Genomic DNA, 20,081 nt, shown 5'->3' on the forward strand with positions numbered 1-20,081 from the left:
CTGTGAACCTATTAATATTTCTCTGTTAAAGGAGGCTTATTGACTGTCCAGGGCCTGTCATTTCAGGGAATGTTCTCTTAATGGTGTCTCTCTGTTTCTCTTGTTGTGCCTGTGAATATATTATTTCCCTACTCTGCAATATTTGTGACTTGCCTTCTTGCACACTTTGGCTTGTTTCTTGGTGCGGTCCTAGGAAGGAAAACAGACAGACACCCACAGAGGGAACAGAAGCACACATACACACAGACGAATTAAACAAAGAAACACATAAAAAGGGGGAAAGAAGAGTTAGAAAATGGAAAGGAAAGAGACAAAAAGAAGAGAAGAAGAGGAAATAAAAAGAAAAGAGAAAGAAGAAAAGAGAGAAAAAAATATATAGAAGGGGGTCGGAGACAACAAAGGGCAGTAGACAGTTTAAAATTGTATGACCAGTTGAGGGGAGAGGTAAGGATGAGATACAGGAGAGAATATCTGGGTTGCTAGAAGGTGAAAAAGTAAGGGAGACAGGAGAAAGGAAAATGAGGAGTAAAAAATTAACAGAGTTAAGTAAAGAAAAAGAAAAAACAAAAAAACGGTAATAATAACAAAGAAATAAGTATGAAAAAAGTGGAGAAAGAAGAAAAAAAAATTTAAAGAAAAGAAAAAAAAGAAAAAAAAAAAAGAGCAGCGGCTCCCCTTGTGGATAGGCGTGGTTTGATGTGGTAGGCCTTGAGGCTGTTCTCAGAGGCTCCGCCTTGGTGTCTATGGAGATTAGAATGGCGGCACGCCAAGCTCCGCTGAGCTAGGCACTGTAGGCCACTCTAATGAGTCCGATCTCCTTGGGCCGCAGTTGAGCCGAGTTGTATTTTCCAGACCAGCCTCAGTTCTAAGTTCCAGTCCATGCACGTTTGCACTACCTCAAATGAAATATATTTGTTTTGGTGTCTGGCTTCTTAGGGGGAGGAATCAGTTTGTCTTGGCTCAGGCAGGGATTTCGGCTACCCCTGCCTGAGGCAAAATGAGCAGCAGTAGGTGAAGTGCACACCTTCACAGACCCAGCTGCGGAGTCCCCACCCCCAGTCAGGATCACGATTGTAATGGGGGAAGGAGAAAGAAAAAAAAAAATTGAGACTCTCTCGGCTTCGGGTAGCTGTTGCTCAAGGTGCAGTGCGCTGCTGGAAATGAGCTGGGAGCTCCTGCAGCCCAGCGCGCGCCCAGGCCTCCACCCGCCGCAGACTCCCTCTTGGGGGTCACGAAGGTGTGGGCCCTATCTTTTCCGGTGGGTGGGCACCCAGGATTCGGGATTCTCACAGCCAGTGCAGGGAGTGAGATGCACCGTGGAAATGAGATGCGTGGTTCCGTTCCCAAAACCGAGTTCAGGTTCGCGCGCCCCTGGCGCAGCCTCTGCCGGGCGCCTCTGCTGCAGCCTCTCACGGTACCGCGGCCTGCCGCTGCCGCTGGGGGCGCCTCTCAACGTGCGCACCCCCGGGACAACTGCTGGGGCTGCTTCTGCGGTCGCTTCTCATCACGCCACCGCCGCCGCTGCAGCTGCTGCCGCTGCTTCCCCGCCGCCGAGATGGCTTAGGGCTGGAAGCTGTTAACTTCTTTTGCACCACCCGGATTCGGGATTCCCGCTACCCAGCAGTTGTCTATGGAGTGGGTCCCTGTCTCCAAGCGCGGCCAAATGTTCTTTACCTCTTCCCCAGAGACAGTACCTCTTCCCCAGAGACTGTACTATGAGCCTGTTCAGACTCTCTTGTCTCTTCCCTTTGTCTCTCGGGCTCTGCGCGCGCTTGCCCCACGTTGGGCTGGGGATCCTGCCTCCCCTGTCCTTCCCAGGCCGGCCCGTTTTCAGATCTCACCAGTTTGCACTCACTCAGGTATCCTTGAGGTTCTATTCTTTCTGGAGTCCGTATTTTCTCCTTCTGCTCTTGCAGATGAGAGTAATATCCTTCTCAGTTCGATCGATGGGGCGGACGGAGTTTACAGAGCTCCCTTCCTCTCCGCCATCTTGGCTCCTCCCCTAAAAGAGATTCTTTTGTGCTTTCATTAAAAAGTTTAAGTAAGGTCTTAAGAACAAGAACTGTATTTATTCATTCAACAAACGTAATTACACTCCTAGAATGTACATAAAGTTTTACCAGGATTTTGAGAAATCCTCACAAGAACCCTGTAAGGGTTTATTGCCCACATGTTGCACATAAGTAAACTGAATCTTTTACTGGTTAGATAACTTACAGATGTCTCAATAACTAAGTGGCGAAGTCAGAATTCAAATACTTTGCCCAACAAAATTATTGGTCAGGTAAAATGATTACCATTTTGCCAAAGAGGAGACTAAAGCACCGAAAGCCAAAACTACTTGCTCAAGCTGCACGCTTGCTAAACCAGAGAGTCAGGATTCATATATGGGTTTTCTGATTAAATTCTGGAGCTCCTTCTAGTGTTTTATCAAATGCGCCACAGACATATTCATATCCACTAATTTTAGCAAATAACCTTTCCTTAGGAAATGATTGCTAGGGATACAGAGGTATGTTTCTGAAATCCCATTATCCTCGGCATCTAAATTATATACATATTGTTCATGATTGGGGTGGAGATAAGCGGGAAGATTTCTGCCATGGGCAAGATAACAACTATCCCAATTGGAGTTCTTCAATTTTGTAGTTTCTCTGGAGATTTAATCTGCATTCTGGGCCTATAAAAACCATTCTGGCTCCTCATAATAATTCCAATTCCTTTGTAATAATATTTCTCTTTCATCTCCTTGCAAATAGAAACGCATTGCTTAAACCGACCATTTTTATTTACCTTGTGAATCATATATTAGAAAAACATAGCCAATTTGAGAGCAGCACAGTATTTCCTTGGGGCCTCGCACTGGGGGGATTACATGATACATCAGACTTGATGGCAAATGAAACACAGAGGGGCCCACTGATGCACCAAATCCCATTTTGGGAAGTCTGTTTCAGTGTAAGATTGCAAACAAGCCATTATTTTGTCAGTTGGAACAAAAGCTCTGATTAAAAATTAAAATACATTCTGTACTGATAAATATACAGCTGCCTAATTACTTGCAAGATTTATATTTTGTGGTGTTAATTCCCTCATAATGGTTATTTCTTACTCTCTATAAATCAGAACACAGCGATCTTGACAGTGACAAGCTTCCATAAACACTTGGTTGTCCCTTTTATTAGATAGATCAGTTCCTCATTATTAATGTTTTCAAAATCTCCCTTTAAAATATTTCACCAGTATGGAACTGTGTCCTTTTCATCAAAAGGCATTTAATGTAAGAAGAAGTATATATTTAGATACTTAATTGTGACTAATTTAAAATTTCTCTTCTGCCAACTGGACCTTCTAATTTGCCATCACCCAGTGTTTCCTTAATGTTCACACACATAGACACACGACCGAAACATCAAGCAACAAAGGCACTAGAATAAATAAGACAAAACAGAATAAAATAATATCTTTCAGTAGCTCCAAGGAGCTTTTGGAAGCCGGGGTGAAAGTTAAATGGGCACCATGATTGAGGAGAGATCATAAATACTATTTTGTAGGTTCATCTATTGTAACCCATGTATCCATCTGGTGCACAATGCCGGTGGAGAAGGAGGGTTTGGAGAGCAGGGAGGGGGGCTATTTGGGAGATCTCTACTTTTTGCTCAATTTTTCTATGAACCTAAAAGTCTCCAAAAGGTAAAAAGGAAAGTAAAAAGAAAAGAAAAAAGAGTGCAAAGAAGGCCTCTAGGTTTTACTGGTTTAGTGGCTCAGTGACATCATCGAGGACCCAGTTTCTTTCCACCCCTTCTCTGCAGCATCTTCCGTGGCTGTTTTGCCTCTGGGCTGGCTCCCCCCACAGGGCAAGATGGCTGCTGGAGTTCAAAACATTACACCCACACAAGACAATATCCTAAGGCAGAAAAAGCACAGTGTTCTCTGGAATCTTCTGCTTAAGAGGAGAAATCCTTGGGACATCTGGATGGTTCAGTTCATTAAGGGGTTAAGCATCTGACTTAATTTCTGCTCTGGTCATGATCTCAGTTTGTGAGATCGAGCTCTGCATCAGGTTCTATGCTGACAACAGAGAGCCTGCTTGGGATTCTCTTTCTCTCTGCCCCTCCCCAGCTTACTCTGTCTCAAAGTAAATAAATAAACATTTAAAATAAATATTTTTTTTTTTACAAAAAGAGGAGAAACCCTTAAGGAGACCTGTCTTTTTGGCTTCAGATCAGAATTGGGTCACAAGCACATCCTAAATAAATCACTGAATAAAAAAGATTGAAACCACTGAGTTATGATCAGAATTTACCCAGAGTCATGTGGGTAACAGGTGGATACCTGATCTTAAATCAGATGTTTATGGGGGAGATAAAAAAAAAAACGTATGGCGAATAAATATTCAAAAAGAAACCAACAATTTCTGCTACTGAAGATACTATTAGAAAAAATTACTTTCTAGTAGGCATTTCTGCTCCTTCTTACCTTTCTCTTTCCTGATGACAATAGGCAAGACCCAACACAAAGTGGGTCCCACAGCTGACTGAGGTAGTGAGCTATGCCGGTCCTGCACAGAGGGAAATGGGGAGCCAAAGAGGGCTATTCTTGCTGCTTTTATCTCTAAGTGAGCATTAGACCAAATTACTATCACAAATCTTTCGGGGAAGGCAATTTTGCAAAGTGACCCTTTTCCTTTAAAATTTATTGGCCTACCATAGACAAAGCCGCAATTTGCATTGTCAAGGACTTAGTCAGGGCTGTTGCTGTCTCCTTAAAGCAGTGTCATATCCAACAGTGTTCAGCGGGCGAGTATCATCAGAAATCTTCACAATTTGTTCTGATTTGTCCTTGTTGCCTCGTACCTTTAATGACTCCCTAGATTTAGAGGATAGAATCCAGTCTTCAGAGTTCCTCACTTCTTAAGCTGAACTGCTCATTTCTATGCCAAGGAATATACACAGCCACATGACAACTGAGACAGCTTCCTGCACTGGCTTTCAGTTTGGCCACACGTCAGAACACAAAAATATGCAGAGGTCTGAATCTTTGTGATTCTAATTTGGTAGAGCTGTGGTATGTCCCAAACCACAAGATTTAGGCAATGGGTGATATTTTTATTTATTAAAGCGCACATGGCTGTCTTATGGAATAGAGTGCAAAACTGCAAACATTTTTAAAGTAAAACTATGATCATGTTAAGAAATGTTTTTTGAAATTTCTGTAAGAATTTTCTATAGCTACTTCAGGCTATCACCCTAAAGATATTCACTAACTCTTATTGGCTAGCAGAGGATATTCAAGGGAAAGTGTGAAATACTCCCCAGGTAAGGAATAAACTAAATGCTCCTCTGTAAGAACCGTGGCAGGTGGAGGAGAGCTTTATGATGACTGTATGAAAAATTCATTATGCAGCCAGTGCCTAATAAGCCTGAACTTTCAGTCTTAAGAAGGTACAGATGTTTTTTATGGTTTAATAAAAATTCCTTCTTGAAGTTTACCTTATCAAGTTGCAATATTAAACTCTTCTGTCTTCTCGACCTTTCTGCAGCTGGTTCACTGTCCTTAAAACTCCTCACTCCACTTACTCTGAATAAGTAAGGATGCTGTGTCATAATCCACAATCAATCAACATAAATAAAACAATTCAGCACAGATGTGACCTGAATATACATTTAGAGTCTGCTAATTGCACAAAGCAGTATCACAAGGCTTCAAGGTCAGACAAACCAGCAATGAATTTACTCTGTGGAAAACACAGAGGGGGCCATGCTGCTATTTATGATTGTAATTGCTCATTTGCAGAGTTTCCGAGAGCTTGCCACTCTGTAGACATCCCATAACCATACCAATTGCTCTTTCCTCAGGTAGCAATGAGAGTAGTGTAAAAAAAAATAAACAACAGTCCCAAAATGGGGTTACTTGCCACCACAGCAAACCAAGACTTCATTGCAGGAATGTGATGTTTAACCAGTCAACCTGTAATTTCCTGATCAGCACTAGTAAGGCAATCTGATAGACGCCTGCCCTTTCCTCAAAGGAAGGTGACCTTCCTTGCCAGAAACAATCTTTTCTTTTCTTTTACTACTAACTTTCTTGTCCTGTCCCATTTCTGCATATAAAAGTCTAACATTTTGTATGGCTCCTTGGAGCGCCTTGCTACTTGCTAGATGGGGTTCAGCCCAATTCATGAATCATTCACTAAAGCCAATTAGATCTTCATATTTTCTCAGTTGAATTTTTCTTATTTAACAGTAGGTAAGGAAAAGACTTGATTACTAGAAAGCTACAGAGAAGTAAATTCAGTCTAGTCTAAACCCTCCTAGAGACAGAAAAATGGAGAACAAAGAATATAGACTTTGGATTTGGTCAGACAATGTTTGAAATCTGATTTTAACTCCCTCCTAGTGATGGATTCTTGAACACTTATTTAACTTAGCCTATGATGCCTCATCTTTGTGATGTGGATCAAAAACTAGCACTTGGTTTTGATTTCCAACAAGAAGCAGAATTAGCACAGGCTGCTGACTTCTTCTCCTGAGATCAGTGGTAGGTCAGGAAACTACTGAAACTTTTAGAAACCTGAGACGTAACAGACACAACTATAGAAAACACTTGGAGGCATGGAAAGCTGTTTGAGGTGCCGTGTGAATGGGAGGTGGAGAAGAACACAAGGAAACTTTTGGAGGAGTGTCTTTGTTATTCCTGATGGACCCCTGAAACTGAAAGTTTATGCTAATACGATGACTCAGGGTGGGGGCAGTCCATGCCAGAAAGACCAACCATGTGATTAGAGGGTTGGAGTTTGAGCCACATGAAATTAGCCCAACTTCTGAGGAGTACAGGAATGGAGACTGAGTTCAACCATATGAGCAATAATTCAGTCAGCAATGCCTATGTAGCGGAGCCTCAGTAAATTCTCTGGATACTGATGCTAGGGTGAGCTTCCTAGGTTAGCAATACTCTGAATACTATCATATGTCGAAGTTGGAAGAGTAACCCATCCCTCAGGACACAGAAGCTGTGTATTTGGAAGCCTACTCGTCCCAGATTCCACCCTCTGGATCTCTTCTTCACCTGATTCCGACTTTTTATCCTTTTTCTACAATAAAACAGCAATCATGAGTATAAAACTTTCCTGAGTTCAGTAAGGCATTCCAGCAAATTATCAAATCTGAAGGGGTCCATGGTGACCCTTAAATTTGCAACTAGCTTATCTGAAGTGAGAGCCCTGGGAACCTGGGAACTGGCAGCTAGTGTCAGAAGGCTCCAGCAGACTTCACAGTCCGGATGACTGTGCCCTTAATCTTGCAGTTTGGCTAACATAAGTAAGTACATTGGTAAGAAATGTGGAGCAAATATAGCAAAAGAACAGATTAGTAGGTGGGAACATTTATTTTGAGGACCTGGTCTAGAAAAAAGCAGGAAATGAAACAAACCAAAACTTTGAAGTGATAACATTTGAATAATGACAGAAGGAAAAAAGTATCATGGAAGGAAATATTTCAAGAGATAATTGAGCTAAACTTCCCAGAATAATAGGAAGGTAGGAGAGAAGAAAGGAAGGAAGGAATGAGGGGAGGAAGGAAAGAAAGGTCTGAACATCTGACTAAAACACTCTATAGAATGTCAAAAAAAAGTGAGAAAGAAAACTATATTATAGGAAATTTTAAGAAAATTAAAGATAAGTAGAAAATTCTAAAATCTCTGGAGAAAAAGGAATACATCACATTCAAAGGGAAAGATTATATTGACCTCAGCAACACTGGAGGTGAGAAATCAGTAAGGAAATATTTTTAAAGAATTAAAAGCAAATAGTTCTGAACCTAGAATTTTACATTCTGCCAAATTGCTATTCAAATTTGAGAGAAAGAGTGTGTTTGTGTGTGTGTGCGTGCGTGTGTGTGTGTGTCTGTCCTCTCTAACAGATAAGGGCTTCAGAAAATTTGACAATAATAACTTCATTGAAGACATTTTGGAGCAAATATTAAAATAGGACAAACAAATCAAGATGTTGTAAGTCAGCTCTCTTTATAGAGACATAATATAATTCAGTTTATAATTGTCAAAAAAGACCAAAGGACCATTATCATTTCCATGATAATGTAGAACTAAAATTCTATATAATATTAATAGTCTAAAATTTGAGAAAAGAGGAAATAAGTATCATACTAAAATTTGTGTCTGAGGGTAAAGATATATACATCAATTTTTACCAAAAAAGAAGAATATTAAAGAAAGAAGAGGTGGGATAATTGAGCAATAAACAAAGGTAATAGAAATAAATTCAACATATTAATAATTACAATAAGTATAAGAAGAATAAGCTCAACAATTAAAAAACAGAGATTATCAGATTGGGTTTTAAAAATACATGTAGAAGAGATGGACACACTTGAACCATAGAATTTGGAAAGGTTGAAATTAAAAGGATGGAAAAAGAGGTAGAAAATTCTAAAGAAAAAATTCTAGTATATCTCCATTAATATTAGACAAAAATGGGCTTTAAATTTTAAACATCTTCATTAGGGACAGAGAAGTTCCCTACACACTGATAGAAGTTTCCATTCACCATGATGGAAAATATAATAATTTTAGACATATATACAACTATTGATGGTTTTCTATATGTAATTCAAAAAACTGATACATCTATAGTTATAAATATATAAATTGATCATCAGAGTGGAACATTTCAGTGACTTCCTCACTTATTAATCAGTCAGTTGGATCTAATAAAGTATATAAGAATTTAAACACAATTACAAAGTTGACCTATATATGAACGTGAGTACAATGCTGCACTCAACTATTTCAGAATAAACTTGCTTTTCAAAAATATAAGTAACTTTATACAAATTTATCATGTACTGGAATATAAAGCAAGCCTAAATTTCAAAGAATAGCTATAAAACAGACTATTTCTTGATTCATAGAAATTCAGTTAAATATTAATTATAAAAAGTAAAAATTTCCCACACATTTTGAAATTCAAACCAAAAAATGTACCTAAATAACTCATGAGGAGATATATATCATAATTACCTAGAAGTGTTTAATAATGAAAACACTACATATCAAAACTTATAGACTATACTTAAAGTGGAGTTTTAAGGAAAATTTACAGCATCGTGTACTTGTGTTAGAAAAGAATAAACTCTAAACATTAATAAGGTACAGAACCAACTTCAGAAATTAGAATAAGCAACAAAATAACCCCTATGAAATTGGAAGAAAAGCAATAAAATAAAACCAGAAATTGGTGAAATAGTGAAGGTAATTTGTATGATTGTAATGATGGATACATGACAGTTTACATTTGTCAAATCCACAAAACTACCGAAGACAAAAAGTGACCTCTAATGTATATTATGGACTTGTAAGTGTAGGATATATGGAAAGAAAACACACAGGACTTTAGTTAATAATATATCCACATTGGTCCATCAGTTGTGATGAATGAACCACACTAATAATAGGAGAAATGGAATTATGAAATAATAGTAAATAGGAGAGTAAGATCCTTAGACTACTCAAAAGAAAATTCACAAATGTACATCAGGAGACATGTGTAAGAATGTTCAGGACAGTATTTTTCATGATAGCAAAAATCATTAATAGTATAATTAAGTAAATTTTGATTTTTTATAGGATAGATTATTACACAATAGTGAAATTATATGAATTACAGCTACACAGCCACACAAATAATAAATCTAATAATATGAAGTATTGAGCAATCAAAAGTTAATGCCAACAGATTATAGTCAATATTATAAGCGTTTTATAAAATTAAAAATGACAAAACTATGCTAGAGATGCATACATCTATGACAAGCCTGCATTTGTATCTGAAGTCCAACAAAAATAATAAAATGAAGGTAATGATGCCTAATTGGTAGAGTTGCTTTAAGGATGAGGAAAATGCATACATATAGAGCAGCTGGCCCGTGGTAGCTACGCAGCCCACAGAAGCTCTCTTGATTATTATAAGACTATTATTATGAGTATTGAAGAGAAAATAGACTCGTTTCAGAATAAAGGGACACATAATACTTTGCTGGATTTAGGTCAGCCCCAGAAAGAGGGATTATTAAAGGTCCTTCATCAATAAAAAAAAAGCCTCTTTCTGTTTATCCCCAAGAATCCCTTCTATGTTGATATATCTAATTGACCTGAGTCTATCCAAAATCCTAAAAGAAAATGTTATGCTTTTCTTCTCTTCTAGTGGCTTTAAAAAATAACAAAAGCCTGGTCAAAGTGATTTAGGAAAATTTGTCATCACAGTCAAACGACTTCTCTCCCTCAGATAGCCAACCTCTCTAAAGTAATCTCCATTGAGTACATGTATTTGTCTCCAGATGCTGCTACAGCAGTTCCTAGTGATTCCAAACACAAAAGGGACATGAATACTTCCCTGTCTTTCAATACCACTCCATGAAAATAAAATAACAGTCATATATGCAAACATAGGTAGCTGTGCAGTAGAGTAGAGCATAATACAGTGTAGGATACATCAGGGAAAAAACACACAGAACTACTGGGATTCCAAATCCCCTTCTGTTTTGTACTTAGAAACTGAAAAGAAAATTGAAACAGGCCAGGCATTTTGCTGTGGCAAGCCAAAACTGCACTGACAAAGCTGAGAGGCACAGGGATGATTTAGTTTCTGATGTGAGCAAAAACTAAAATTACCTGTCATTAATAGTAATGAGACACACTGAGAAACTCGTAGAAACTTGGATTCCTTGTTCATTAATAAAAGTCAAAATGTAAGCTAACTTATCAGAGAAACTGGGGGAATAAAAATATGCTTTGATCCCTAATGCAAGGAAAGGCAACAACTTACCAGAATAACACCCCCAAGACAAAAATACGTAAATAATAGACATCAAGGACAGCTCCACTGATCCTACAACTCGTTTTGATTCTCCTCCAAAAAGACTCTACTGGTGAGGGCATGGTGAAGACAACCATCCCCACTTCCTACCCCTAGTCATGTTTTTCTTTGTTTTTTTTGTCTCCCTCTCTCACCACATGGCAGTTTTGCCAACCTCTAACCCACACTGCCTCTTCTTATGTTCATTTCCTGTACCACTGAACACAGAAGCCAGGTACCCAAAGCCAGAAACCTGCAAGTCATACTACCTTCTCCCTCAGCTCTGCCTAACCGTCTAATCAATCACAAAATTCTGCTGAGCCTGTCACCTTCCTGCTTCTTGAATCTGCTCATTCATCATCCCTACTGCTACTTGTTCATGCTACCTCTTGCCTGAATTATTGCAACTGTCTCCTGGGCTCCTTGCCTATTGTTTTGCCCTTGGATCCATTCTCCAAAAGCAGCTGGTAAAGTTGTGGGGATGCACATCAAACCTTTAGGGACTCACCAACAATAAAGTGATAACATTTAAACTCTATGGCAGAGCATTCAAGACCCCAAATGAGCCAGCCCCTGCTTAATGCCCCAAACTTCCCTCGTTCCACCCACCCCCCCTCTCATTTCTGTCTAAGCCACACTGTCTAAGAGAAATATGATGGGAGCCATATTTTTAAAGGGAAAGAAAAGAAAAGAAATGAAATGAATTTTAATAAAATATTGTATTAACCCAATACACCCAAAATATTAATTTTCCAACATGTGACATTAGCCACATTTCAAGTGCTCACTAGCCATAGATGCCCAGTAGCTATGTATCAGATAGTGTGAATCTAAGACACCTGCATTTCTTCAGCCTTTCCCATGCCTCCTTCCTGGATTGATTCCCCCCCTCCCCATTCATATTTCACCCCACTGTGGCTACTGTCCCTTCTCTACTGTGCCCTTCCTGACTCACCTTCACATTATGTCTCTTTTATGTATTCCAAGAATACCCTGAGCTTTCCTTGACAAGAAATATATAGACGTTTTTAGGTTTTCTTTTTCTTTCTTAACTCATGTCACACATATCTTAAAATGTCCAGCAATCAACACAATATTTAACAGTAAAATGGACATGTATGGTCTTTTAGCCACAATTCCTCTCAATCATGTGAATGTGAAGCCCAGCTCAGCTTCTGGGGTGGATTCTAAGGTCAAACCAATCAGCACATTTTAGCCTGAGGAATGTTGTGGGTCCAGGATAGGCATGCAAGCCAAGTTGGTCCAATCAGACCAACGGTAAAGAACGAACTCACTCCAGAGTTAAGGCAGAGGCTTTTGCTTTTTTTTTTTAACCATAGTATGTGATCAAAAAAAGTATGCTGCCCTATTGAAGCTGGCAGCTTCCTGATGAGGAGCCCTCCAACAGAGCAAAGAAAAAGAATGAACATTATGTAATCCAGCTTTGAAGCCTATACCTTGTCTGGATTTCAGGGTTTATGAGATAATAAATTTCCTAATTTTTAAGGCCAGTTTGAATTAGTCTTTTCTTACCTGTAACCAAAGTATATAACTGAAATTGTTAACTCATGTTAAATGCATGCTTATTATGTAACAGACTTTGTTCTAGACTTTTACAGATGATCCCCCTATCCAACAGTCCATATAGGCTTGATATTTTTGGCACTTTTTAAACTTTACTTCTTTGTCTTGTTGAAAATCATTTTCAGAGATAATTTCTTCCTATATTAATTAGGGCATTTTTTTCCCTTCTACCATCCCCAAGATGGGAAGTGTTCTCAATAACCATTGGCTGGGATTTTTGATTACTGCAGACCAGGGGCTGAAGCATGTCCCATCCATCACCTTTCTGCCTGTGAGTGTTCGTTGCTGTTAAGCTGTCCCTGCTCCACAATTTTATATAGGTTTGGGGGCCGTAGAGCATTTGTCTCTTTACTCTTTACACCATTAGCCAACAGGAGGGCCAACAAAATGTGACAGAATAGCACATTACACAGTGACACTGAACCTTGACTAGAGGGAAGAAAATGAGAGTAGGGAATATTCTCTGTGTGGGAAAACTGAGGTGGACATTTGGTGATCTGTGGCAGAGATGAACCTAAGTATTCAGAGTCCCTGTTCATTCTCCTCTCTCTGAGTCCCTCCTGTGCAGCTGAGTTGGGAGTCATATGCCTAAGACTGACCAAAGGAGTGTAACCATATGTAATGTAAGGTACTCCAGATCTGGCCCTTGTAAGGATCCCATGTGATAGTCCACATTCCTCCAGGAAGGTCTGTGCTAAAAATGGTGCCAGTGCAGAGTAGATGTCAGAATCCCTAGGAAACTGCTTAGAGTCTTCTCCAACCTCCATTAGATTGAAGCATGAGCCAAGAAAAAAAAAGTTCTTGTTAGTTTAAACCACTAAGACTTTTAAGGTTTTTTTTTTAAGCAGTTAGTGTTAATGCTAACTAAAATAACATTCGATAAATATTTGTTAAGTGAATTGAGTTCATATAAGATATCATTTCACTTAATGGAAAGTCCACAGCAACTTCTGCCCAAGCAAAAGAATATAAAATATAAAAGGAAAAAAAAAGAATAGAATAGAATAAAACAAAATAATAAAGATAAGATAAAATAAAATAAAATTCAAGACTGTACACTCCATGAGAGTCTATAGCATCTGTACCTAAATCATTCACAATTAAATGCTCAGAGATCAGCACATGCCTGGCACAAAGTATGTGCTTAATAAACATTTATTCCCACTTTTCCTAAAAGGGATTTGTGAGCTTCATAAATGCTTTAGAGTTTCATAAGTCCTCTTTAAGCTTGATTTCATGTAGAGATACATATTTTGTGGAATTATAGTTGATTTTCCTTTTGCCTTTATGCTTTTCTTTGTGTTTCAACATATATTGATTACTCATTATTACATTACAATTAGAAAAAAGAAAAAGTTATAAGAAATTAAAAATCAATGTTGGATATTTATAAGAAAACCCCAAAAAAAGTCTTAAATTAAGATTTTAAGTGAAAAGGCAAATATTAGAGAAACCAAGAAATACATTCAGCTATACATTAGCTATAGCAGTAGTCATTATGAAAGGATTCTATCAGACAGAAATTCAAGCAAATAGTAACATGAGACACAATTACAAGAAAAACCAGCCTCAAGTTTTTATTCTCTGTGTTACTTTGTACCAAAAATAAAAAAATAAACTGTTCTGGGTTATTTAAGTTTCTGGAAAAATAGTTTCTATCACCTGGAAGCAAAATAAATGATTTAACATTGTGATCCTTAAAGTACTAAAGTAAAATACACCATGCCTTTTTACCAAAAACTGGAATTAAGGAAGGTTACAGTGTCTATTTGAGATTTGGAGAAATAATCAGGAAATAATAAGCAAGGGGAGTTGAAACCCAGAAAGGATGAGGGAATCTGGTAGAATAGACCTTGAGTGCTTTGATTTAGCATCTTGTTCAACCACTCAGCATCTTACTCCCTAAGGAGTATTTATCTTTAAGTTTTGTGGGAAGAGTGTAAATTGCACATAGGAATTAATTAATTTAATGCTTCAGCATCCTACCTAATCAGATTATAAATCACTGTCTCAGACAGTATCTCTTATAATCGTGACATCTCTAAGAGGTAAATTTGTAGATTGGGTTATTGATTAAATGTGGGGAGGGTGAGATACATAAAACCTTAGGGATGACTGCCAGCGTTTGGCATGAGCAATTGGATGGCTAATGGTGCCGTTTATTGTGGCACTCTGCACTGCCTGATGTGTACAGGAATCAGCTGGAGAGCTAACTATTTCAGTTCTCTGGCCCACTCCCTACAATTCTGGCTCAGTAGATTTATAGGGAAGAGCCCAAGATTTTAAATTTAAAAAATAATAATAATAAGCCTCCCTGGATGATTCTGGTGCTGGTAGGTAGAGGAGTACCTTTTTAGGTATTTATCAACACGAGGTCCCCTGAATGAGATACATATTTAGGGGAAAGGTCTTGAGTTTTAGGGCCAAAGTGGAATGTTCTGCTTATGTGAATCTGAATAAATGTTTCCCATCTGCAACTCTAATCTAGCCCGGAGAAGAATGAGCATTGAGAAGCACATGGCCTGGATATTGAAAGATCCCCAAACCATTATAGTGGGGGTGGCTCTAGGAATCCAGGAACTATGTGGGCTTAGCAAAGGTCAACCTCAAAAGGCTGTATTTCCAAGCCCTGCAAGGGGAAGGAGAAGATAGATTACGTATTAAAAAAAATAAGGCAAATGACCTGAGGGAATGGGAGTACTGTCAACATTCATTTGCAATCCAGACACTTTAATATCTGCTCCATGTGCTTTATATTATTTTACTATCATTAAACTGCTAGCATGATTCTATGCTTACAAAAAATGACAAAGAGTATTGTGGGAGAGAGGAAAAGAGGGAAATACAGAGGTAAAAATGCAGTGGCAAATAGCCCTACAAAGATTCCTAGCAAATAAGGTAAGCTGCTTATAAGAAGCATGATTTGAACTTGAAGTATAGTGAATAGAACTGAGGCTTAAATTTAAATTAACCTTGCTGCCAGACAGAAAGTATTTCCTCCGGTAGAATTAGGCATGGCCAAGCAAAGAGCTATGTTGTTTATGCTATTATTGCTGGTTTTAAAAGTTCTGGTTTATCCATTTGTTTCAACATTCAAAAATGATAGCCTTAAAAGAAATATAAAATATCATTTTTGAATAGTCCTATAGGTGCAAAACACTCCTTAATTTCCAGGTAAGTATAACTTTGGCAATTTTCTCAATTTAAAGGAGAGCTGGAAATGTATAGAAGCCATACAGGAGATGATGATCTGCTTCTCTCTCTGGGAATTTTTCTCTTTGACGAAAAATGGACCAAATTATGAGGTGCTATTAATAGCCGCTGAGGACAATAACTTTGAATAAAATTCACAGGATGTACCTATAATGTCTTCATACTCAGTAATTTCTTACCAATTTCTCTTTTAATGGCTCAATACAATTCCATTGCTTTTGGCATTAAGAGGCTTCATTAACATATTTCTACTTTCATTGAATTCTAAAACTAAAAAGATAAGGTTGACTGGTACACAAGAAAAAAACATTTAGTGCATTTCAGCTCACCAGCCACTCAGTGTATAATTTTGTCCATGTTTAATACATCCTCACACCAAATTCTATTTTCAAAATCATGCATTTCAGTTGTTCTTTCCCATATTAAATAGGCTAGGCTACTTTAAAGTGGCAAAAAAAAAAAAAAAACGTGATTTTTTAAAAGTAGATGTCAAGTGACAGATTTAAATAATAATAAAAATAAATGGTTGGAATTTTCACTTACCCTTGAAGGATCAGGAAATTGGTGTTTTAATTCATTTAAATGGAATAAAAATACTCTAATCCATTAGGGAGTAGGTTGCTATGTAATTTGCTTACAGTGTTTGGCATTCACACACTCATTATTCAGTACATGATACTTTTTATAAAGATGTGTAAACTCTCTGGGCACAGGTCCAGTTTTTAAATCTAGTTTCTCTGAAACAAAGAAGTGCTTCAGGGCAGAAAGCTGTGAAAAATATAAGAAATGACTGAAGAGAGAGCCACCTATGGAGTGTTCGTGTGTTGCAGAGGATTTTCAAGGTAGAAGGCAATAGGCCATCCAACTGTTGTGAGGAGCTTCAGAGTTTAAACCATGAAAGGAGGAGGCTTCAGATAGAAACCAAATGGATTTAAAGTGGGAAGGCCACTGGAGAAGCCAGTTAGGAAACCAAGGGTTGGCCAGGGAAGGCCAATTATAGGTGTCCTGGGTCTGCACGGCTGCTGTGAACCTTATACAGATGACTGTGCCTTACTGCTCACCCTCTATTGATTAGGAACAACTGGATACCATGTGGAGCACTGTTGTAATCTCGTTGAATTTACATGTTTACCTCAGATGCTGTAGATAAGACTCAGAGTATCTGTTTCTTTGGCTCAAGCCACCTACACGGAGACGGAGGAGATGTGATTTGAACTCACATCTGATTCCTCGCAGGAATGAAATTTTCCTTCTAACTTTCTGGCATAAGTTACTCTTATTCATCAAAAAAATAAATTGTAAAATTATTTACAAAATTACTTAACAGTGCTTTTTCTTATGCCTCAGGTTAGCCACAACACAATTGTACTTGTTGTTTGTTTCTTTATCAATCTTATTAATTCTAATCCATGCTTCTTAGATTCAGGTTAGGTAACCTATAAAGTTATTTCTGGGACCTACAGGAACATGAAAACCTCAGTCCTCCATCCTTTGTAATCTTTAAAAATGCCAAAAAGATAATCTGTCCAAAAAAGTCTGACTATACTGCCTGATCCTTTGTCATTCCCATCTGTTTATGCTCTTGCTTTGCTCAACTTTCTCTTCCAAAATGGTCATAGCAATACCAATAAGGGTCATACAAATTGTTGTGTACACTTATGTTGAGCACATGGTATGTGCCCGAGTATCAATCATCTACTACCACAATAGCACCATGTAATGGCCGTCTCAAATCTTGGTGAGCTTTATCCTCTCACAACTAGATATGGATCAGCAGATTTAAACTCAGAGTAATTAAGCATCTCTGCTACCAGTCTATTTTTGACTCTTCACTGTGGGGTAAGCCCAGGTCCCTCTCATGTGTCTTCATTGTGGGTCCTAGCCTAAAGAGTAGGCATCTGCTCAAAGGCAGCAACCTTTTTTTTTCTTAACATTCATTTATTTTTGAGAGACAGAGAGAGATAGAGCATAAGCAGGGGAGGGGCAGAGAGAGAGGGAGATACATAATCTGAAGCAAGCTCCAGGCTCAGAGCTGTCAGCACAGAGCCCAACACGCTGCTTGAGCCCACAAACTGTGAGATCATGACCTGAGCCAATGTCAGACACTTAAGCTACTGAACCACCCAGGTGTCCCCAAAGGCAGCTCTTCTGATCGAGGCACAAGAGGGCAAGATGAATTATGAAAAAGCATCTCCAATCTCTGCTTGTGGCCTTTGGCCTTCTGCCAAAACAGGATAGAAGCCTACACTCAAATCCACATTCAAGTCTAGAGGAGAACACCCACCTCTAGAAAAATGAACTGCATATTCATACAGAAATACAGACATAGGAAAGGAACCCATGATTCCTTGGGTTTCCTGTTGGGACCCATGATTCAATCTCACAGAGAGCAATAATGTGAATTTGTCACATCAAGCTAATTCTACCAGCCTAGCAAAGTTGGAATTAATTTTCCAATACTCCCTAAAAGGAAACTGAGATAGAAAGTTTTTTTAAATGCATGCAATCTGACAGCTATTAAAGTGGCAAATGTGAGATACAAACTTAAGTCTGCCTGATTCCAAAGCTCTGTTGCTCTTCTCTAATCATGACATCTCTCAAAACAGAAGAGAGTGAATGCAAATATTTCTATGAAACTTCACATTTTATGAAACAGTTACACATCCATTGTCGTGTTGCTGTGGCTGTCAGAAAATTTGGACCTTTTCAGGATCTGTTATTCACCCTTCTTTCTGTCATTATCCACCTGCTGGTGATTACCATCCATAGTAGGTCGGTCACTTAGCTCTCTCCAAAATTAACTATACACACAAACCGCTTTTTGCTACTTTTCACTGAGCTAATCCTTAAGTTGAACACAAAAATTAAAGAAATGAACACAAAAATTAAAGAAATGTGTTTAGAAAAATTAGGTTACCATCTGGTATCAACGCAGACCATGCTGTCTTACTTCTCAAACTTACTTAAGTTGCTTTTGATTTTGTTTTAATATATATTGAAGGCCTACTATGTGTCAGCCATATCATACTATCATAGTTTGGCTGATAATAGCACAAGAAAGCATTTGCTCTTAATTCCATGTTACAAATAAGGAAATGGAGTCTACACAATTAAGTAACATGGTCAACTCTCTAGTGTGATTAAACTTCTAGTAACCTATGTTCTCTTTACCTGTAATTCTTATAAATTACCCCACCTCCACCTGCCCCCCAGGCTGTATGATGCTTAAGTACTGTCACAGAACTTTTACAGACACAATTAAGTCCTTCCAGAAAGACATTTCCTGAACAGATGTATCTTCACACAATAAATGAAGAGGGAAAAGAACGAGATTACCTTAATTTGAAAGATGATAACATTTACAAAAGATGAAAATTATCCAAATAAAAATAGTTGAGATTTTAAGATTGAAATGCCATCAAATACAATAAGTATTTGTAAATATGATTTTAAAATATTTTTTCTTTGACATAAAGAAGGATCTGAACTTCCAGTTTAAAACTATGTGTGTAATTTTTTAAAAAAAGCTACTACCGAATAATTGACACCAGAATATTTCTTGGTTAGGTTAATTTCAAAAGTATAGAACTATTGAAGTGCCTGACCAAAGGAACATTAAAACAGGACCAACATGTTGTATGGAAGTGTTGAGTCACTATATTGAAGACCTGGAACTGGAACACTGTATATTATATATTAACATATACTCCATGTTAACTAACTGGAATTTAAGAAACTTAAAACATTAAAAAGTATATATGTCTTTGAGGTGCCTGGGCGGGCTCAGTCCATCAAGCGTCTGACTCTTGATTTCAGCTCAGGTCAGGATCTCACATTTTGTGGGTTCCAGCCCCATGTTGGGCTCTAGGCTGATAGTGTGGAGCCTGGTGGGGATTTCTTGTCTCCTTCTTTCTCTGCCCCTCTCCCACTCACACATGCCCACACACATTCTCTCTTCTCTCAAACTAAATAAACTTAAAAAAAAGATAGATAGATGAATAGATAGATGATAGATAGATAGATGTTAAAATAAGACACTAATCTCTAAAAAAATAAAATATGACCAACAGCAAGGTGGTGGGGGATACTCTTGTTTCTCTTCAGATCATATAAATCTTTCTCCTTTTACTAAAGATTTCTGTGGAGAGGAGCAAGATGGTGGGAGACAAGTGAGAGAAGTATTTTCCTTTTCTGTCATAGGAAACTTATACTATGTAAAATTGAAATCCATGATAAGAAAAGGCACAATGATTCTAAACTTTTAGCAGTCCTTCTAATCTTTTTATCTTGAACTGAGAGAGAACTGCTAGAGATGACTATTTACTGTGATAAAGAACTATTTATTCAAAATGCAGTAACTCTTTCTGCTTCATTTTACTTTCTTTTAATAAACTTAAATAAAGCCAAAATTTTA

At 38.0% G+C, this 20,081-nt stretch overlaps 1 non-coding gene across 1 annotated transcript; it reads left to right on the forward strand.

Annotated features, from left to right (window-relative positions):
- Positions 1-19,751: 19,751 nt before the first annotated feature.
- LOC115290889 lies at positions 19,752-19,872 on the forward strand. The gene has a single exon (XR_003908271.1). It is a non-coding gene; the product is annotated as a U5 spliceosomal RNA (small nuclear RNA).
- Positions 19,873-20,081: the final 209 nt, after the last annotated feature.

The sequence above is a fragment of the Suricata suricatta genome, chromosome 4 (assembly GCF_006229205.1).
Source record: "Suricata suricatta isolate VVHF042 chromosome 4, meerkat_22Aug2017_6uvM2_HiC, whole genome shotgun sequence".
Taxonomy (NCBI): Eukaryota; Metazoa; Chordata; class Mammalia; order Carnivora; family Herpestidae; genus Suricata; species Suricata suricatta.